This window comes from Macaca thibetana, chromosome 10 (assembly GCF_024542745.1).
Source record: "Macaca thibetana thibetana isolate TM-01 chromosome 10, ASM2454274v1, whole genome shotgun sequence".
NCBI classification, from domain to species: domain Eukaryota; kingdom Metazoa; phylum Chordata; class Mammalia; order Primates; family Cercopithecidae; genus Macaca; species Macaca thibetana.
The window spans coordinates 82676251-82699653 of NC_065587.1; the positions used below are offsets into that span (position 1 = coordinate 82676251).

General features: G+C 35.9%; 1 protein-coding gene across 6 annotated transcripts in view; it reads left to right on the top strand.

The window, feature by feature from the left end:
* The window catches only part of MACROD2 (mono-ADP ribosylhydrolase 2), a 2111745-nt gene that overhangs the window by 40531 nt on the left and 2047811 nt on the right, over positions 1–23403 (top strand). The window contains exons 2-3 of one of the 6 annotated variants that reach the window (XM_050745641.1): positions 14081–14179; positions 15259–15755. The exons of 4 other annotated variants lie outside the window; for them this stretch is intronic. The gene's annotated coding sequence lies outside the window, so the exon portion shown is untranslated. Of the gene's footprint in view, positions 1–14080; positions 14180–14281; positions 15756–23403 lie in introns of those variants that run through there. One more of the 6 variants, XM_050745642.1, reaches the window with a different exon arrangement.

Below are 23403 nucleotides of genomic sequence, written 5' to 3' on the forward strand. Positions count from 1 at the left end.
TGTGGCATAACATGGTTTTTTAATGGCCAAAATGTAACTTTTATTTTCCGGGGTATTATATACCTTGTTATATTGAAAGGTAGCTTGAGATGTATAGGAGCGTTCTTTGTATTGTTATGCACTCTTCCAAAATATGGACAAATCATACATGATGAAAATATGATTGCAATTTTGTAGAATTTGCTAGTTTTGGCATCATTAATTTGGCCAAAATACATGTAATTATGGGAATTTAATGCATTATAAGTTTCTATAAAAATTCTGCAATTACAAAAATATTTTTACAGTGTCCTATTCAGTAATTAATAAAGGCTTCTTTCATGCAATTATAAATGGATACCAATGTCCTATTCCATAATTAATAAAGGCTTTTTTCATGCAATTATAAACAGATACCAAATATTTTGTATTGGTGGACCTGTAAATTTTTATTTGGTGGTCTTAATAAGGGATGCATAGTTTTTGATTGAAGACTATGCATTTACCCAGCTCAAAGAATGGATATTTTGTTCTTGAATTTAAATCAGTGATGTCGCTAATCTATGTGAAGCCAACTGTGTGTGTGTGTGTGTGTGTGTGTGTGTTGTGAGTTAGTAACCATGGAGCTAAGGATTGATGAAGGTTAGTGATAAAGGGAAACATTCCCTTGGAATTAAGGCATTGTTCCTTGCTGGTTGCAGTGGCTCATGCCTGTAACTCCAGTACCTTGGAAGGAGGCTGAGGCCGGTGGATGGTTTGAGCCCAGAATTTCCACACCAGCCTGTGCAATGTGGTCTCTACACAAAAAAACCCCAAGAAAATTAGCCCAGCGTGGTGGTGGGAGCTTGTAGTCTCGGCTACTCAGGAGGTTGAGGTAGGCGGATTGAGGCCAGAAGCGGGAGGCAGTAGTGAGCTGTGAGGGTACAGGGGCAAGATAACTGTCTCGATTAAAAAACAAACAAACAGAAACCGGGCACAGTAGCTCATGCCTGTAATCCCAGCACTTTGGAGCCGAGGTAGTGGATCACTTCACGTCAGGAGTTTGAGACCAGCCTGGCCAACATGGTGAAACCCCATCTCTACTAAAAATATAAAAATTAGCCAGGTGTGGTGGTGGGTGCTTGTAGTCCCAGCTACTCAGGAGGCTGAGGCAGGAGAATTGCTTGAACCCGGGAGGCAGAGCTTGTAGTGAGCCAAGATCATGCCACTGCACTCCAGCCTGGGCCACAGAGCGAGACTCTGTCTCAAAAAAAGAAGATTCTTTCCATTTATTAGACAAATAAAACTCTTGTGTGCCAGGTATAGTTGTAAATGCTTTACAAATATTGACTTATTTGATGACTACAATAACCCCATGAAGTGAGTACAATTATTATTTCTTTTTACAAATCAGGAAACTGAGGCGCAGAGAAGTTAGAGAACTTGCCCAATTTTATACTGCTGTTGAGTGGCAAAGTTGGGATTTGAACCCAGACCTTCTATTCTCTTAACCTTTGTTAATACTGCCTTTTGTTTCCTGAAAGCATTGCTGGTGTGTTTATGTGTTATGTGTTTACTACTAATTATATTTGATCTTTGGGAAGATGTGGTATTTTATGCTGTGCATTATGTAGTTTTTGTGGTTTATAATTCATAATGCCACGACGTTTTTAATTTAACAGACAACTATTAGAAAAGGTACAGTTGTTGTATATAATAACTTTGCCAATAATCACTGAATGTTGTGAAGGAGAAGCCTTTGTCTCAGCAACTATATGTGTAATGAATATAAATTTATGCCATTAAAAAAACCAGTAGCCATTCATTCATTCACATTTTCTTGTAATTCTACTTGTTTCCAAATTTGCACTTAAGATCTGTTGAAAATTTTTAAAAAATTGCTTTCTTAGATTTTTTTAACCACTCACCATTTTTTAAGTTGGTAGGATGGGCCATATTGAACATAAACTATATTTTACAAATTTTAAACATAAACTGTATTTTACAAATTTTATCAGCATGTTCTATGAACTTGCTTCTCAAACTGGAGTATTAAGGTATGTATGTGTTTTTACCAGGGAGTTTGTGAAGCTACACATAAAAGTACTGGGAGGCGGAGCTTGCAGTGAGCTGAGATCCAGCCACTGCACTCCAGCCTGGGTGACAGAGCGAGACTCTGAATCAAAAAAAAAAAAAAAAAAAAAAAAAGTACTACTCTTTTAAAGTACCATTTCTAGTTAAAGATTGGTGAGGGTGGAAATATTAAGTACTTTAAATTTTCAGCATTTAAAATTTTTTTTTATATTGAAACTAAATGATTCTTAAGAAGCAAAGAATTTCACATACATTATGGTTGACCATCCTAGAGACCATGAAGGTTGTATTAATTCATTCCATGGAAAACTTTTAGGAGTACTTGATTATATTTGAAGTAAACTGGTATCTTGGAAAATTGTGAAATTAGTGAACCTGCCATACCAAAATGGTAAACAAAAACAAAACTTTCCTGCTGTACTGAAAGGAATGATGTTACCAAGGGCACATCTTGTTTTAAATCTTACGTTTAATTTTTTTCTTTAATCTTAACAAACTCCACTTTTAAATAAATCCTTTGTAAAATGAAGACTTATTTGGGGTTAATTTACAAAAGGATTGACTGTGGTATTCCTTTAAATACCTTGCTTCTTCAGTTTACAAATGTTCATTATATTCGTACTGTTCAGGCCTGCATATAAATAAAGCAGGGAAAATTGGTGATAGATGTTTAGTTTTTAAATTTTTATTTTACTTTATTTTTTGATATTTAGTTTTTTAACTATAAAACATCCTGGTAAAAACATTAAAAGGGTGTAAATTGGGAAACCTGTGTAGCCAGTGTATTTCATAGGTTGGCGTGTATAAGCAATATTGATACAATTATCTTTTGTTTCATTTTAAATACTGAGCTTAGGGCTTGTATTTGCCATCTGTTTTTTATTATTAAGTATGACCATTAAAACAGGAATAATTTGATTTGTAGAGTGACATAAATGTATTCTTTAGAGTATCCAGATGGAAATTGTGGCACAATGCTTTTTTATTTCAGTGACTCCAGAAAGAAGGTAGGCTTTAGGAGGGTGTCTGGGGAACCTTTCAATAGGGTAATTGTGAGGATAGCAAATTAAGTACAGTCATGTGTTGCTAACAACAGAGATATATTCTGAGAAATGTGTAGTTAGGTGATTTAGTCATTGTGCGAACATGATGGAGTGTTGTATTTACTACAGACTGAGATGGTATAGCTACCTATCACTCACCTAGGCTATATGGTTATATATAGCATAGCCTGTTAATCCCAGGCTACAAACGTATACAGCATGTTACTGTACTGAATACTGTAAGCAGTTGTAACACAATAGTATTGGTGTATCTAAACATAGAAAAAGTACAGTAAAAATACAGTATAAAAGAAAATGGTATAATTTTTTTAGCTTAATCTGTTCTTTTTAAAATTATATTTCAAGAAGTTTGGGGGGAAGAGGTAGTGTTTGGTTACAAGAATAAATTCTTTAGTGGTGATTTCTGAGTTTTTGATGCACCCATTACCTGAGCAGTGTACACTGTACCCAATGTGTAATCTTTTATCCCTCACCCGCCTCCCACCCAAATATGATATATTTGTTTAGGGCAGTTAGCTTGCAGGACTGAAAGCTGCTCTGAATGAGTGAGTGAGTGGTGAGTGAATGTGAAGTCCTGGGACTTTACTATATGACTTTATAACCACTGCACTTAGGCTACACTAAAGTTGTAATTAAAAAGTTAGGTGATTGTGCTGTGACATTATGACAGCTACAGTGTCGCTAGGCAATAGGAATTTTTCGGCTTCGTTATGATGTTCAGGGACCATTGTTGCATATATGGCCTGTTGTTAATTGAAATATTGTTGCGTGGCACATGATTGTAGTGGGCATGCTATTCTGGAGTTTATTTTCTTTGTGGAATTTGCCATCTAATAGCAGAGAGAAGTATAAAACATTTTCTTTTACTAGAAAGTTAAGTCTGAAAGAGTATACTTTGTTCTTTTGGTTTGAAGTGCCATTTAGACTTGAGTGAAGAAGAAAAACAGTTGGTAGAATTGGCATAGTTTTCAGGTTTCAGATTCGTAGTCTTGAGTTTCCTGATTTGTCACTAAATTTGTTGCTCATCCAAACATGTTTAATTTACCTCATCTATAAAACTGTGTAGATTGCAAATTTTCATAATGTAGCTAATTACTTTTTTAAAAGAGAATATTTAAAACAAAATAAATTGTGCATGATAGAGGAACTTGTATCTTGAAGTTCCTTGTGCTTTAAGTAGGAGATGAACCAGAAGTATGAATTAAATTGTTGGAGAGTTTTTTGGTTTTTCTTTTTGCTTGATAGACCTGAAATTCTGGATATGTGATAGTAAATGTTTGAGGTACCTCAAAGGAAGTGCTCCATCAATTTTCTGTCCTTGCTATTTTGGAGGGGAAATTTTTCGTTTTGAGGATATAATTTCTATGATATGATAAATACTAAGAATTTTTTAAAAATAAGGCAAATACGATAGCAATATGAGTCCAGATTGCAGTGGGAAAGAAATACAGGAGTAAGAAATACTTCTATAACAGCTCTGGAAAACAGGAAGAGATGAAATCAATAAAACAGAAAATTTTCAAGCTTTCTAGAAAGATGTAAGGCTGACAAGATTAGATTACTGAAAACTATTAGTATTGAACAGCTTGTACCACACATAGGGGAAAGTATCTGGTTTCTGAGTAGAAAAGTAGACTTGCTTACAAATTCACCTAGCTTAGAGATGACAGGGCTAGGGCAGAGAAATGGCTCTGTGAGCAGTATCAAGGTAATTAGAAGACTCCAGAATTGATGAATCTTGAAGAAAAATCTGTCTGTTCCTCTCTCTTCTTTACCACACTAAGGGCAAAGTCTGCTCACAGAATCCAATCGCCTTCCATTATGGGGTTGATGGAAATGGAGGAGACTTGAGGGAAATAAAGCAGTGACTTCACCAGCCATCAGTACAGAACAATCCGGGTTTAAAAAGACAAAGACAATGAAGAAACACTGGATATTAGAGGAAAAGTTAACAGTGTAGAAGAAAGGACTGGTACTAAAACAAGCAAAGCAAATAGCTCAGAGATAATAGTTTATATAGAAAGTAAGAAACTGAACATTTTTAGTATTGGGAAGATACAGTATTGAGAAAGGAACAATGAACAAAAAATTCTTGACAATAAAATATATGATTGCCAAGAAGTCAAAAAATAGAGAAGGTTGTAGAATCCAGAGTACTAAGTTGATTCCATAGCTGCTCTCACAATGTTTGTTGACCTAGAGGCTTGCAGTTAAAGGTCACATGGATTTGAGGAGAGAGATCTTTGGGTCTTCATTAGATGAAGAGTTAGAGTTGAGAACCCTGCAGTGGAAAAAACACACTCAAAGTACATTTTCCTATGCTTATACTCAACAATTAACACAGAAGACTTCTGTGACCTCAAAATATGTGGGATTTCTTCCCGCCAGCAGGTGAGCAGTCAGTTCTACAGACACCAGCTGGTGTCCTCCAATTCAATTCTTTTCTTCTTTTTGAGACAGAGTCTCGCTCTGTCGCCCAGGCTAGAGTGCAGTGGTGCGATCTTAGCTCACTGCAACCTGCAACCTCTGCCTCCTGGGTTTAAGCTATTCTGCCTCAACTTCAGTAGCTGGCAATACAGATGCATGCCATCATGCCCGGTTAATTTTTGTATTTTTAGTAGAAATGGGGTTTCACCGTGTTGGCCAGGCTGGTGTTGAACAACTGACCTCAAGTGATCTGCCCTCCTCGGCCTCCCAAAGTGTTGGGATTATATGTGTGAGCCACTGCGCGCGGCTCCTTCAATTCAGTTCTCACACTATCTACCTGAAGACGGCATCAAATCCCACAAGTTGAGGGCTCAGTCCCATAAAACCGCCCACTACTTCTGATACCAGTTGCAAGCCCAGGTTGTGGTGTTTTTTTTGTTTTGTTTTGTTTTGTTTTGTTTTGAGACAGGATCTTGCTCTGTCACCCAGGCTGAAGTGCAGTGGTGTGAACACAGCTCACCACAGCCTCGACCTTCTGGGCTCGTGTGAGCCTCCTGCTTCAGTCTCCCAAGTAGCTGGGACTGTAGGTTCTCATCACCACGCCTGGCTAATTTAAAAATTATTTTGTAGAGATTTTTGGGGTCTTACCATGTTGCCCCAGCTGGTCTCAAACTCTTGGGCTCACAGTCCTCCCACCTTGGCCTTCCAAAGTGCTCGGATTACAGGTGAGAGCCACCGCTCCTGGCTCCCCCGGGTTGTTTTACCTGTGCTTCTGACTGACCAGCTATAAATCAGGGGTCTCACACTCCTTCCTTGGTTTCAGTTAAGTTGCTGAAGTGACTTACAGAACACAGGGATACACATTTACCAGTTTATTATAAAGGATATTACAAAGGATATAGCTGAAGAGATGGATGGGGCAAGGTATAGGAAGGGGTGTAGAGCTTCTTTGCCTTCTCTGAGTGTGCCACCGTACAGGAACCTTTCTGTGTTGAGCTGTCTGGGAGCTCTCAGAAGCCTGTCCTATTGCTACTTTTATGGAGACTTCATTGGATAGGCATGATTGAAGAGGTATGGACAACTGTGTAGAAATGTGATTGGACAAAAAGGTTATGAGCTAATACTAATAGACTGAGTGGGAAAACCTAGAAAGACTGGTTCAAATTATTCTAGCCTCTCTGTACACTATTAATTTCTCCAGGGTATGGGAGAACCTCTTCTGAATGGGTGTCTTATTACCTGCAATCAGACAGTGTAGATCAGAGAATTTCTTTATGGGCAGCTTCAAGATGGAAAGGTAGGGAAAAATTCCTGTCTTGGGGAGAAGAAGGATCAGGTGAAAGGAGGGAAGAGAAGGTCAGAGACATTACCTTCTGAGGCCTACTTCTGAAGGCCAATGTATATAACAAGGACTGTGAGTGTTATGAACCAGGATCCATGGGCGAAAACCTGTGTCATCTGTCTGTCTATCTTTCACACCTGCGTAAAGCCAGGATTCTTCACGATAAGGCTTCAGTGAAAGGGAGCCTAGAAAATTAAATTTCCTTTCCATGAGAAAGACATCAGAGAAGTTTTCTTCTCTTGGGCTTTTGGTGTGGGACCGAAAAGTTCCCACTAAAAACTTGTGACCATTAGCCTGCCTTCATGAGGGGATGGGATTGTAATCTATACTACCTGTGTAGTTTAGGAAACTGCAGACAGAAAATTATTTAGAAGCAGTCAAATAAATGTTGGCAGTGCTACAAAGACCTGATAGAAAAGTGAATTATCTTCAGAGGGATGCTCCTTCAGGTATGTCCATTGATAAGAGTCTAAATGAAGTGCTTTCATATTACAAAAATAAGAGAAACTCAGCAATCATGAGCAATACTGAGCAGGAAAGACACATAGCAGAATTAGACCTCTGTGGATGTCAGATATTGAAATTATTAGATAAGACAATGGAATACAAATGAACAAAATGTTTCAAAAGGATTAAAAGGGAGGGGGGAATTAAAAACATGAGCAGGGAGCAAAATACTGTTAAGAAATACCAGGTAGATCTGAAAAAGAATCTAATAGCACTTGTAGAAATTAAAGATATAATAATGACCTTGAAAAATATTAAATGGGTTAAGTAGATTGAACTCAGCTGAACAGAGAATTAATGAACTTGAAGACAGATTTGAAGAAAACCCAGATATGGAAACATGAAGGAGATGTTTAGAGTCAGAAGAATAAACATTTAATGTATATGAAATTGGAATTTCAGAAAAGGATAATGAAGAGACTGACAGTTGGTGTCCAAAGAAAGAATGAGAAGTTCCCAAAGTTAAAGGATGTGAATCATTAGACTGAAGAAGTATGATTAATGTGGAGGAAGGAAAATAACTGGATAATACTGAAAACTAAGAAAACCTTTCTTAGCAGCCAGAAACAGATCATCTACAAAGCTATAGAAATTAGACTGGCAGCAGACTTCTAAACTATAACAATGAATGGTAGAGATCATAGAGCTAGGTCTTCAAATGCTAAGAAAAACAAATGTCATCCTGTAACTGGCAGAATCATTCAGAAACAAGGATTTTGAAATAGATTTTTCAGACAACATCAGTTTGATAAGTCTGACTGTACTGTGTTGGTGAGTATGTGGAACAATGGAAACTCTTAGACAGCTGGCAGAAGTATAAACAACTGCTTTTGAGAGTAATTTAGTAATGTCTAGTAAGTTTCAGTGTGCATTTCTCCAGTAACCCAAGAATTCTACCCATGCATACATATGTACCTTAGCATTGTTTATTGATCTGTTTTGACCATGATATAACTGAGATCAAATTTTCAGGAAACAAAATTTATTCTTCTACAGGCGGTACACTTTGATCTGTCTTTGTACCTCATCACTTTGTTCATCTTCCTTTTCGCCCTTTATTCCCAGCATTCTCCTTTGTTAAATTTTTTATTTCTTTTTAAGCTGTTTGTGATCCTGGCTCACTAATGTGATATTATTGGCAGGTTACAAACTGCAGTTTGAAAAACACTACCTTAAAGAAACAAAGAGAACAAGGATAGGGATATTCATAGCAATATTGTGTGTGAGAGTGAAAAGCTTGAAGCCATCTTAAGCTCTAACAAATCGAAAGTGGGTAAATAAACTGGTATATCTATCTAAGGATCTTGAACTAGAAATCATAATAAATCAGTGAATTACAATGCCCATATTAAATGAATACCCTTACAAATACAGAGTATAGAAAACAAATTACAGAAGAGTATATAATGATACTCATATGAAGCTTAAAAATGCAAAGCAATGGTATATATAGTTTTATGAGTATATACATATATAAAAACATAAAGAAATCCATGGAAATGGGCTGGACGTGGTGGCTCATGCCTATAATCCTAGCACTTTGGGAGGCCGAGGTGGGCGGATCACAAGGTCAGGAGTTGGAGACCAGCCTGGCTAGCATGGTGAAACCCCGTCTCTACTGAAAAAAAAAAAAAAACACAACAAAAAATTAGCCGGGCGTGGTGGCATGCGCGTGTAATCCCAGCTACTTGGGAGGCTGAGGCAGGAGAATTGCTTGAACCTGGGAGGTTGCAGTGAGCTGAGATTGTGCCATTGCACTCCAGCCTGGGCGACAAAGCGAGACTCCGTTTCAAAAAACAAACAAAAAAGAAATCCATGGAAATGATAAACACCAAACACCTATTCCTGGGAGTGAAAAAGAAAGGTATTTCTGTTATCCAGATTTTTTTTTTCCTTAAGCTGGGTAGTGGACATAAAGGTGTTCATTAAATAATATCTTGTACTCCTGTGTATATCTAAAATATTTTACAGTAAATTTGTTTGAAATGGAGGTGGCAATATTGACATATGGAAATTTCTCAGAAAGTACAGCCAAAAGAGTTGAACATTATGAGAGGAAAGTTTGAGACCTGTATAATAGATCTGGGATATCAGTATGTGTGAAATAGGAATTCCAGAAATAAAAAATACAGTGCATGTAGCAGAAGCAGTAGATAATAAAATGGTAGAATAAATTTGTTCTGAGCTGAAAAAAGCTTTAACATAAAACCTATGAAATCAAATTTTTGGTAAAATCAAATATTTATAAAACTTCAAAATTTCAAGTATCAAAAGAAAATGAAGTTCCCGGATAGAGAAAACAGCAGGCATACCCTAACAAAGAATCTGATTGGCATTTGATTTTCTTTCTTCCTTTCTTTCTTTCTTTCTTTCTTTCTTTCTTTCTTTCTTTCTTTCTTTCTTTCTTTCTTTCTTTCTTTCTTTCTTTCTTTCTTTTTTTCTTTCTTTCTTTCTTTCTTTCTTTCTTTCTTTCTTTCTTTCTTTCTTTCTTTCTTTCTTTCTTTCTTTCTTTCTTTCTTTCTTTCTTTCTTTCTTTCTTTCTTTCCTTTCTTTCTTTCCTTTTTCCTTTCTTTCCTTTCTTTCCTTTCTTTCCTTTCCTTTCCTTTCCTTTTTTTCCTTTCCTTTCTTTCCTTTCTTTCCTTTCTTTCCTTTCTTTCCTTTCTTTCCTTTCTTTCCTTTCTTTCCTTTCTTTCCTTTCTTTCTTTTCTTTCTTTTCTTTTCTTTCTTTTCTTTCTTTTCTTTCTTTCTTGCTGCCCTGGATACTAAGGAACAGTAGAAACATTCCTATAGAATTTTGAGATAGAAGTATTGTTAACAAACACCATGAGTTTTCATCTAGGTCCTGCTGCTGACTGCACAGAAAGCCAATCAGAGATAATAATTATTGCCAAAGAAGAAGGCTTTAATCTCATGCTGCAGCTGAGGAGATGGAAGATCAGTCTCAGATCCATCTCCCTGATGGACTAAAACTAGGCGTTTATATAGCAGGGAAGAGATGTAACAATATGCAAGAAAACAGGAACTAAAGAGGGGCAAGGAAGCAATCATGATGAATGAGGAATCTGCTGTCTATCTCATTGTCTGGTTGTAGTGATCTGGTGATTTTCAGTTATTTGATACTTTTTTTGGGGAGGCCTGAAAGTCATTTCCTTAGGAAGGAACTCAGATAAAACAAATATAAGTTTCAAGCTTTAAGACCAGAAGGATCAATTTCTATGTTTATTAAAAAAACACAAAAACTCAAAAGACTATCTGTGGGACTCTTGGGTCAGTTTCAGTATTATGACCCTAAAGTTCTATGTGCAACAAAACTGTTCTTTCAGGATAAAGGCAAAATGTATTCTTTCCAAAGGACTGTGAGCCTATAGTAATTATATAGTTAAAAAAAATATATAGTATTTGGGAGTACTTAAGCAAAGTGAAATGAATCGGAGTGGAGAATTTTCTGGACCAAAAAAAGGAAGATTTATATTAAACATTTGTGAACAAAAACACCAAAACCCAGTCAGTGACATTTAAGGTTAAATACAAAGAATTACTAATAATGTACTTTGAAGTGTAATATAATTTTTGATAAAATATTCTTGATGTAATGAATGGAACTTATGAAAGAAATGACAGCTGGGAAATAAAATTCTAGGTGACTTAATACAAGCTGTCCTACAGCAATTGGGAGTGGAGCAAAGAGGGGAAAGTAAAAGAATACTGTCTATTCATGGTATACTATGCAAAGAACTTCTGTGCACAGGAATGGATATTTTATACTTCTTGATGTTTATGACAAAATACAGGCTGAAATACGTGTTGAAAAATTGAGGAGACTTGTTAAAAGAAGGCAAACGGTCAACTCACCCAAACTTCCTCATACCTGTTTGACAGAACTAAAACTATATTTAATTGAAAAAAAACCCAAAAAAACAAAAAAAAGCAAACAAACAACAACAAGAAAAAAAAAAAAAAAACAGAAAAAAAGTCTATACCAGCATTGGGTATTAAGAAAGGGTGACCTTGGTGCAGCAAACTTGGGGGAATTCCCTGATGATAGAAAGTAGATGGACTGAGAGGGGCAGAGGAACAAGAACAGAGAAAACCACAACTGAAAGTGAAAAGCTCCTGAGGTTCAGTGGACCTCAAGGAACTCTACTTGTGTTACCAGTTTGAAAGAACTGGAGAGGAGGGGAGGTGGTGATATGATAATCAGAGTAATTAATTTAAAAACTGCTTCTAGGCTGGGCGAGATGGCTCACGCTTGTGATCGCACCACTCTGGGAGGCCAAGGTGGGCAGACCACCTGAGGTCAGGAGTTCAAGACCAGCCTGGCCAACGTAGTGAAATCCTGTCTCGAAACCCTGTCTCTACTAAAAAAAAAAGCAAAAATTACCTGGGTGTGGTGGCAGGCACCTGTAATCCCAGCTACTCGGGAGGCTGAGGCAGGAAAATCGCTTGAACCCAGGAGGCACAGGTTACAGTGAGCCGAGACTGTGCCATTGTACTCCAGCCTGGGTGACAAGAGCAAGACTCTGTCTCAAAAACAAAACTAAACAAACAAAAAACAAAAACAAGGCTGGTGCGGTGGCTCACGCCTGTAATCCCAGCACTTTGGGAGGCCGAGGTAGGCAGATACCTCAGGTCAGGAGTTCAATACCAGCCTGGCCAATGGTGGTAAAACTCTGTCTCTACTAAAAATATAAAAATTAGCCAGGTGTGTTGGCAGGTGCCTATAATCCCAGTTATTCAGGAGGCTGAGGCAGGAGAATCGCTTCAACCCAGGAGGCAGAGGTTGCAGTGAACCCAGATTACACCATTGCACTCCAGCCTGGGCGACAAGAGCAAAACTCCGTCTCAAAAAAAAAAAAAAAAAAAATCCCAAAACTGCCTGGATTCTTCCCTTCCTCACTTTTCTCATTCATACTTAATGATCAACAGCAGGGTATTTTTCTCAAGAATAGAGTCATGGCTTCTATTCTGCATATGATGATTCTGGAGAAGGCTTCTGGTATATGTGTTGGGGTTGGAAAGTGCCTGAGAACTCTTTCAAGAACTCATATGGGAAGAAGGAAGGGAAAGATGGCTCTGTATGCGTATAATACATGAAACACTCTGCCCCCAAAAGTAAAGCCTTCTTTATGTTGGCAGTCTTGGGGGTTCCAGCCCATAGTCTGCTTTGTGAGCACACACTCTAAAACATGCTGCTTGATATGTTCTGCCCACATTGAGCCTGAAATCTGCTCTCCCATTCAGGGAAGATGGCTTCAGAGACGGACAGACCTGTAGATCTATAGGAGAAACCCAGGCCAGTTAGATAGTTCTGCAACACTATTCACAAATTTGACCACCAAGGATCACCAGAAAACCAATAATGCAAAACAGAAAGTGAACCAAGGAAAAAACTGACCCCTGGAAAGTGGGAATGGTGTAACAAATACATATAACTTAAATGTAATAACCTCAGAGAGATTTCAGAGGACAAGGTAGCTAAAAACTCATATCAGGCCATTGTGAAAGAAACAATAGGTGAAGTTCTCAGAAACGAAAAATCTGATTGTTAAAATAAAAATAAAAATCAAAGGAAGGACTGAAAATTGAATCTGTGGTTTAGAAATAAAGTTCAAGAAACACCCTAGAAGCTAAAGATAAAAAAGATGGCGATAAAAAATATGAACAAGTGTTTAAGTGACATGGGGCATGGAACCAGGTCTTCAGAGGAGACAGGAGGAGGGGAAAAAAGACATAACTGAGCCCAGTACCTAATGTCATGGTGTATTACGTAAATATTTAGAAGGATGAGTGAGATTGAAATATACTTGTGAAAAGATGGTCAAAATATATTAAGAAGGAAGTTGTGAGAGCAGTATGCACAGTATGATACTTGTGGTTAAAAATTATATGCAAATGTGTACAAGAAAGAGTGAAAGAATATGAAACACAAATAATGGTTACCTTTTGAGGAAAGGATGGAGGAATGAGAGAGAAATTCTTTTTAAATACATAATGTTGTTTTGAAAGGAACATATTTTCATTTAAAAAATGAAAACTAAAAGTTACGTTGGAGAGGAAGGGAGGAGAGCAACATGAGGGTAGAAGTGGTTAGCTAAATAAGCCATTTAAATTTACACATAATCTCAAGCCTATAGTTTTCATTATAACATGTACTTTTCTGTTACTTCTTAGCAATTATCTCCTTCCCCTGTTATTCTTGGACGCTCACAGAAGTATATTTTCACATACTTCTCTGAACCTTCCCTTTTACCCAAAGTATGGTAGGGGTGGGGGTGTGACTGATAATTTCCTTATTGCACATGGATTTTGTGAGACATGATATAGATGGGGAGAATTACTTAAAGTAAGGATATCTTTAAATTCTAGGTATATTAGTTTGTTAATAAAGAATAGTATCAACCCATCATCTTTTGTGGAATGAGTCAGCATATAAATAAAATAATGAATGGTAAAGAGAAAAAACAAGGAGAATGATATATTCAAAAGGTATATCTTGGTGGGTATTTTTGAGTTCAGAGTGGGAATTGATTAGTATCAGAATAGTAACATGTAAGTATAATCACAGAGGTTTGTAGTGGTATTCTGGACTACTTGAAAGGCCCATCCTTTTTGTGAGGAGATGGATATGATCCTTGCTTTCAATATGCCACATCTACTATAAACTTCTGAACCCTCCACCATCATTCAGGATGCATCTCTCATGGTTGAAGAAGTGGTGGAGGATGGCATGGGAGAGAGTGCCTGAGGATCCTTGCCTGGAACAAGTTATGGAAAGAAAATCTTACAGGTATTCTTCTTGCATATTTTACTTGGTTGCTATGCTTTTATGGGATAAAATAGTTCTCTTTCGGGGAAGAGTGGGTTGGGAGGGGGAGAGAAGGGGCAGATGGGTGAGTTGGGATAGAGCAGTGGTCTTTTCCAAGGGTGGTAGAGGAATTAGAAACAATATTAGTGTCTTTCTTTTTTCTTTTTCTGTTCTCACACAACTTTTCTGTCATCTTCATAACTAAGTTGTATCAGAGTTCTGGAACTGCAGACTCATATGGTAATATGATTAATTAGGAACATTTAGGTACACAGCATGCTGACATAATAGTATTAGCTACCAATAACTCTTAGAAACCAATGGGAAATGTTTAGATCTGTGAATTGTACTAAATTTTAAATATGTTGAATATATACTTAAAAATCTTATTTGTAACTAACTTGTTGATGATCTCTTCTTTAGTTATGTTAATTGGCTATTTAACCATTTGACACTCTGATTTACTTCTCAGGCTTGAAGATGTTAACAATGCTGTATGTTTTAATTAAGTAGTTAATTAACTGGAGCTCCCTAAGTCTTAAGTTCCTGATTTTTGTCTAGAATACCAGAAACTTAAGGGCCAAGAGCTCAGAGAATAGCTTCCAGGACAGCTCTAGCCCCACTGGAGCTTAAAAAATTTCAAACAGATTTTTTTTCTTTTTTTTTTTTTTGGCAAACCGTATGTCAGGGAATGTCTCAGAGGTTTTTTAGAAATTCTTTTATTTGAAGTTTTAGAAACACTGTCTTCAGTTGTATTGCTGATAATTCATAATTCTGTTGTCTTTTTAAAATGATAATATAAAAAGTATGCATTAGTATGTGAGGAAGTTGTTTTCGAAAACTTAGAGCAGTTGGATTGGAACTTACTCCTGTAACTACTTGTTAAGTGGAAGTAAACAAAGATAAGTCAGTATAAAATTGGTCAAGGTAAAGTAAGTGAAACGAAACCATATAATAGTAGAGTTTTTTTTTTTTTTTCTTTTCTATTTCCGTGAAAATAAGTAATGTTGCTCTTAAGAGAGAATTTTGTATTATTTTCTCCTCTTTTTTTTTTTTTCTAGCTTGGGCTGTAGGAAAAGAGCATTTTATCCCACCTTGTCTTCGGTCCATTTTGAATCAAGAAAGATTCATTGAAGACTCCTTTGAGAAGAGTGTTTTGAAGAAGGAAAAAGAAATACTGTTTGAGAGACGGCAAACAGACAAAAAGCGTGATAGAAATATATATTTTTGTTGTATATGAAACTTCTGAGAGACCTTCCTAGAGTGAACGTGGAGAACTTAAAAGGGAGTAAATTAAGGAATGACTGAATTTGTGGCTCTTGATGGAGAAACGCTGGTCTTCTTTTAACGTGGAGAAACAGCTGGTGATTCAGTCCTAGGAATTATGTCTCTGCTGTGGGCAGTTATCATAAACTCTTCTCACAATCAGAGCTGCTCTTTGTCCTCTGTGAATGATGGTACTTTTGCTTCTATTTCATCAGTGCTTCCAAGGATGAATGAAAATGTATAGCATCTGCCCAAACCTAAAAAGTACTGTTTATCACAAGAGCTTTGTAAGGTACTTCACTTGCATTTTAAAATTCGTTAGTGCTCAAAACCAACCATTGTGGGTTTTTGGCAATAAATACTAATTTTTCAAGATGAAGTATGGTAATTTCTATTCATATTGTGGTCAATTTTCTCAATTTTGTTTCCCATAGATAGCGTGATGGAACTTAGATTTTATTTTTTACGCTTAAATAGCTATGCTTTTTGTGATGCGTAATCATATGATTTTCTCTTTTCCTTGAGATCTTAACAGACTTTATATTACTGTGTATGTCAAAATAAAAGTTTTTAAATAGTAAGTATGTTGTAATATTAAGGATAGTGATTTTTTTCTATTAAATGTTGAGCTTGGTGTTGGTATAAATCCTGATCCTAAATGGTAAATTAATACTTGGAAATTAAGAGTGTAACTATGTTACATAGAAAGCATCTTGCGAATTGGTTTGTGTGGGTGGTTTTTAAATTTAATTTTTAATTTTTTTAGTATGTAATCATACTCTTTCAGGATTATCTAAAGCACTTATTGTAATTGGCTGTTTCCTTTTCTGCCTCCCCTACCACATTGAGTGGGGAGATAAAACCAAATGAATATTTGGAATCTAGTGTGAGCCACCCAATATGAAAGCTACCAGGGTGGGAATGATTCCTGGAGAATATTGGGGAAACTTTTAGAGTATGTAACAATTTAGCAAGATGTATAAGGATGATGAGGAATTCCAAAAGCAGGTGGATGAGGGAGCTCTAAGAGGGGAGTTCCCAGCTGAGTGCAATTTGTAGATCATTTACTGTAGCAACATCTTAGAGTAGAAGGCTGGATGGTAGAAGAGGAGGCTGCAGAGATAGCTAGTACACAGGTATGAGAAGTTGGCTGGAGAATGAGATTTGGCAAGCGGTCCATGTAATGGAGTGAAGATTTGTTTAAGAAAAAAAGGATGTGATAGAAAAGGACTGAGTTTTAAACTCCCCAAGTTTAAGAAGGTTTGCAGTTTTTAAACTTCAGTAGTGGCCAGGGAGGGGGCCAGTAGAGTAAAAGAGCATAATGGTGGGGGTTATGCTGGATGCAAGAAATTAGTGTTTCACTAAAGAACGTTCAGTTGTGTCAGATGTCACAGAGAGGTGCAGAAACATAAAAAGTGCAAGGAATCCTTCAGATTTGGTAAAGAGTTGCCACTGGTAAATTTTTCCAGAGCAATTTCAGTGGGGCCAGAAAACTGTGGATTGTGAAGTACTCGGAGATGAGAACATGCAGGCAGTGATTTTATTTTAGAAGAATTATTTACCTGTCTTTGTCTTTCATTTAAAGGCACTTTCTCAAAGGTCAAGTTCCTGACTGAATGATATAATTATTTATAGGCTGCCTATCTGAAAATAGTTCTGTATGGGTTAATTTTATTAATATTAGTATGTTGACAGAAGAAAATATAAAGGTTGATATGATTATTTTCAAACTGAGAAGCTGCTGTACCAAAGCTAGTTTATAAAATAAGGTTTTGTATTTATGGACTTATCTACTATGTTACAGTAGTCTTTGTTTTGTGAAACTCCAAGGAAATATTTTCTACACATTTCAGGTTAGGAAAGAAAAACATGTATTTATTTTGTCTTAAACATGAAATAATGTTTCAAGTATTCTACAGAGTACTTAAAAATGGATTAAACACATTGGAGTTCTTTATTTTACCCTAGTTTTTTTTTTTGGTGACTTAAGTTATTCACAGTCTTTGCAATGCTGCCCTCTAGTGATCGATTTCCAAAAATGCGTTAATTAACTTGTAAGCCTGTTATCAGTGTCTCTCTCTTTTGACTCTACTGATCCTTTGCCACAGCCTTTGTTTGGTGTTCTCTTTTATTGCTCTTCCATTAGTTATTCTTATTCTCCTTTAATGGCATTAGGGAAAGATCAGAAGCTTCAGGAGCCTATATATATATATATATATATATATATATATGTATTTGAATGTGAATCCTTATAACTTGTCCATTTACCAGTCTGGGCATAGGGCAAATTACCTGTCCAGAGTTCTTACCAGGAATGAATGAGAATCTCTTTGTGTGGCACCTGACACAGACAGCAAAGAGCAGGCATTCAACATATACCAGCTGTCTCTTCCACCCTCTTCTCCCCAGCATTGCCTAGAGTAGGGATCAAGTACTCTTTTTTTTTTTTTTTTTTTTTTTTTTTTTGAAACGTGCCCCTTCTCCTCTTATATAACATCTCAATTTGTTGTAATTGCCTGTTTACTTGTTTGTGTTCTATAACTTCTAGAGGTCAGGTATCATGTTTGGCTTGTACATATTTGTATCTAGCATTTAGCAGAGTCAGTATACACAGGGTCCTCATTGGATATATGTTTGTTAAATGAGTAAATAAATTAATGGATGCCAGTTTTTAATAGGAACCCCAGACTGTGTTAGTGACATTTCTGTTATTGATTGGTTATACAGATTGTGAATGGGTAATATATGATACAATTAGATTTTACCCATGGCCTTTCATAGAGGTATTTATTTAAAGACTTTTTCAGTTTATTCTATAGTTACTGGTCTTCTCAGGTTTTGGATAATATGATAATTTGTGTTTTCCTTAAGAATTATCAGTTTTATTCAGTTTAAAAAAATTATTAGCAAACACTTATGTCTAGAATTTTCTTATAATATTTGACTTCCATATGTGATAAAGCCCTCTTTATCATTACATTTATGTTATGTCTTGTGTTGTCTCTTTTTAGATTGTAATTAGATTGGAGGTATCTACGTATTTTATTTTTTTAAAGCACTAGCCCTTACTTTGAATTTTATTCTTCTGCTTGCTAACTGAAAAAATAATTTTACCTATTTTTTGTCTTCCAGGTTTTTCTAACAACTTAGTACTTCCATTTTTCTTTTTGTGCAAAAGCTTTTATTACTTTAAATTTGATTCTAAATTGCAGATTTGAGTAAATGCCATATAATAGAAGATGCTATTTTTGTTATTTTTTAGATTTTCAATAAAATCTAGCTGCAATTTCCTCATTGATCTAAAAGTTACTTAAGAGGGTATTTAAAAATGATGAAATGTATGTGTTTAAAATACAATTGTTATTTTCTAGTTTTATTTTAATCAGAGAATAAGGAATGTACAGTTTCCAGTTTTTGAGAGTTAAATTTTTTTTTGTGATACATATAAGATCAGTATTTAAAATGTGCCCCAAGCACTGACAAAGAAGGTGAGTCCTCTGTAGGGTATACAGTTCTATATATTGATTTATTCAGATCTCCTCTTTTTTTTTTTTTTTTACTTTAGCTATCATGTGTTTATGAGAATTTTATTAAAGTTTTGAATGACTGTTGTGTGTTTGTCATTTTTCTCATTGTTTTTTAATGTTTTATTGCTACATTATTTGATTCTTAGAAGTTTGTGATTGATATCTTCATAATGTATTTTGTTTTTCATCAATTAAAAATATTCAATCTTTTCATTAAACATTGCTTATCATGTGGATATCCAAATGGGAAAAACAATGAAACTTGATCTGTGCTTCCCACCATGCACATTTGATTGAAGATCTAAATGTGAAAAGTAATATAATGAAGCCCCTAGAGGACAGTATAAGAGAATATCTTACATCGTTCTATCAGACTGATAGAAAGTATCAGTACTTTATCATTATCTTGAAGTAGGAAAATGTTTCTTAAACAGGACACACAATTCACAGGTATAAAAGGGAAGATTGATAACCTGGATCATTGACAGTTCAAGAATTTCTGTCATCAAAAGTTACCAGTAAGAGAAAAACAAAACAGTAACGGCGGATACTTGTAATATATATCTGACAAATGGCTTACATCCATACTATGTAAACTCCTACGTCAGTATAAAAGACAACCCAGTAGAATAAATGGGAAAGAGATTTGAGCAGTCCCTTCAAACTGTAAAGAGATAATATTAACACTCACCAGAATGGCTAAAATTAAAAATATCGACAATACCAAGTGTTAGCAGAATGTGGAGAGCAATGCAACTCTATTTTGCTGCTGGTGGGAAAATATAAATTGTGAAAATCACTTCTGAAAACTAGCAACACCTACTAAAGCTGTGGGTATGTGTATACATACATATATCCAGCAACTTTGATAGGAATTCATGCAGATACCCACTGAAAGGCAAGCAGAGTCATGTTCAAAGTAGCATTATTTGTGTTAGCCAAAACCTGGAAACAAAAATGGCCATCAGCAGTAAAATGGGTAAACAAATTATGGTAGATTTAATTCAGTGCTATATAGTAATGCGTACAGCAATAAAAATGCACGAATTGTGGCACCATGCAGCAACAAAGGTAAATTACACGAACCGATGTTGATCAAAATAAATTAGACACAAATACTTAGTGTGTATGATTCCCTATATAAAATTCAAAAGCAGGCAAAACTAGGAATTTAAAAACTACAAAATTCAAAAGCAGGCAAAACTGGTTATTAGACCGCAGGTTAGTGGCTACTTTTATGGATGAGGGAAGGGGTAGGGATTGGGAAGTGGTATTAGGCTTCTAGGTATTAGTAGTGTTCCATTTCTTGACTTGGGTGGTGGTAACCTGGGTATACTGACCTTGAGATAATTCAGTGAGTTGTATAAATTATGATTTGTGAGTTTTTCTGCACGTATGTATGCTTCAGTACAACTGAAATTACGGTAAGCAAAAAATATTGCTTTAGTGTGAGGATATTATTAAATAATATTAAAATAACTAGAAATTCAGTGAAACTTAACCACAATTGTATTACCTATTGAAAATGTCAGTGAATAATATCCTCTGCTAATCATTTGCCTGTATGTTCTCACATGCAGTCCTACCTCTTCTCTGTCCTCTGTATAGCAGGGTACATTTAGAAAAATACCAAAAAATCATGGAACTTTTTTCTCTTATGTTCTGGTTTTGTTGTTATTTTCCTTTGTTGATTATATCATTGCCCTCTTTTTTTTTTTTTTTTTAAATAATTTTTTCCTTAGGGAGTTTTCTCCTATATTGAGAGTCTGACTTCTTTTTTCTTTGACTTTTACTGGAGGAGTTTTATTCACTTTTCTTTTTTTTTTTTCCGTATTTTTTTTTTTTTTTTTTGAGACGGAGTCTCACTCTGTCACCAGGCTGGAGTACAGTGGTGTGATCTCGGCTCACTGCAACCTGTGCCTCCTGGGTTCAAGCGATTCTTCTGCCTCAGCCTCCTGAGTAGCTGGGACTACAGGCGCGTGCCACCACCCCCAGCTAATTTTGTATTTTTAGTAGAGACGAGGTTTCACCACGTTGGCCACGATGGTCTTGATCTCCTTACCTCATGATCTGCCCACCTCAGCCTCCCACTGTACTGGGATTACAGGCATGAGCCACCACGCCCAGCCCGTTTTATTCATTTTCATTAATAGTTTAACTGCTGGCTTATTCATTTATGTTTCTCATGCTTCATTGCTGTTACGCAAACTGTTTTCTTTCTAGATGTGTAGAGGGTTAACTTTAATTCTGCTGAAAACTATTTCTAAATTTTTCAAATATTTGAGCCTGTATTTTTTGAATTAACACTATTAAGGATACATTGATTTCCCCAGTTTAAGGTGAAACAATTTAACTTCTCCCAATCTTTTTTCTCTCACGTCTGTCTTTTTAATGATGTAGTTCGTGATTCAAATTAAACTTTATTTTCAAGTTTTTATTGTTTGCATTTAGTTTAATCTCAAGAGTTAATTGCAGGCATATTCTTTTTTGTAAACATATTTACAATCACTATTCACTCAAAAATTTATTGAGTACCTACTAAGCACCAGACACTGTTCTAGGCAAATAAGAATATAAATGAAAAAGACAAGATGAGACCCCTGATCTCATCAACTTGTTGATGGTCAATAAATAGGTAAATAAGATGCTTTATATTTTGAAGGTAGTATGATGGGAATAAGTAGGGTGAGGTGATACAGAATGAATGCAGTTCGGATTAAGGCTACATGAGGTTGGTCAGAGAAGTCCTTTTTGAAGCAGTGATATATAAGCTGAGACTTGAATTAGGTGGGACATGAAGGTGGGTGGAGTGGTTCAGGGAGAGGGGTTAGCCAATGCCATGATGAGGTTTCATTTTGTGGAAGAATATTTTTTCAACATTACTGACTGAATTTTGTCAGGCATTTGAGATAGTCATGAACAAAACAGGATTTTTGCTTTCAAAGCATTTACATTTTACCTAGAACAGATAAATAGATGAACAAATAATTTCAGAATGTGATAAGTGCTATAAAGAAGATAAAATGCTAGAATGAGGAGAGGGGACCGCTTTAGGTAGGATAATGAGGGAAGCTTTTCTGAGGAGGTGACATTTGAATTAATAATTTGGAAGTCGATAATAGAGCCAGACATATGTAAATCTAGGGAACAGCATTTAGAGTAGCGTTTTCCTTGGGTTGGAACAAAGAGGGTGAAGATAGATTGGATCTTTTAGACCCTTACATGCTTATGATGAGCTTAGAAAACTTACTCAAAATATGGTGGAAAACTATAGGTTATGACTACAGATTCAATTACTATAGCAAAAGACATTTAAGTATAGAGCACCAAACAAAATGGAAGTTCCTTTCATATAACTGTCCAAAGCTGGTAGCTGGCTATTTTCCTTCCACAAGGTTGTCTAAAGACCCTGGTTCCCTCTCTCAGTCTTTAACCCTCTGAAAAGCAGTTACCTGTGTCTATGTGGTCCAAGCCACTTCACCATTTACAGATCTGTGTTTCTAACTTGGGAAAGGGCATGAAAGGCGAGCAACTTACTTTAAGTTAGAGGAGGAAAGGACAAATGTTTTGCATGTAGGAGTGGAAAACATTACTGGACCTTTTAGCTTTGAGGAACATATAGTGAATTTTTTTTAAGGCTTCCATTAAAAATGTTGATATTCATAGGGGACACCTAGGTTTCAGTGAAATCAAGAAAGTCAAGGAAACATTCAGAGAATAGACTGAGGAGAGAACTGACATTTCTGATCTCAGAGCAGTGGTTCCAGAAGGCATGCACAGTGAAATCATTTGAGACCTGGGATGGAGGATGGGGGAGATGTAATCTATGTGCTCAGACAGAGAATCTGAATATTTTTGTTAACAGTTTCAGTGCCAGTCTGCTTATGCTATGATGTTATTCCTCTTGGGTTATTGTGACTTATTTATAGATTGGCTTTGTAGTTTCTTTTAACAGTATTTCAGATGTGCATAGGAGTGGTAAAAAAATGTTGAGCTTTTGTGTATTTTGGCCAGCTGTGAATTCATTGAGTAGTCTTTGTCCCTGAAAATTCAATAGCCTTTGTTTAATTGATTCTAATATTTGAATTAGTTGACGGATTTTAAAATATTCAAGCTTTGTGTCCTTAGGTACCTCATGTCTTAATAATATAGCCATGAAAATATTAACATTTGTAATCCTTATACACTAAACAAAAAAGGTGGGAGTGTATATATAATATAAAGCATGTTACCTTAAAACTATCACACTGATTGTTTTACTAATAATTTATATAAGTATATACACCATGCACTCTCACACTGAAAAGCATTACTAAATATGATGGTTTCTCCTTTGAAATGTACTTTGAGATATTTTTGCATGTAGGTACACTATTGATTATATCTTCTATTAATAGAATATTCCACTGAAAT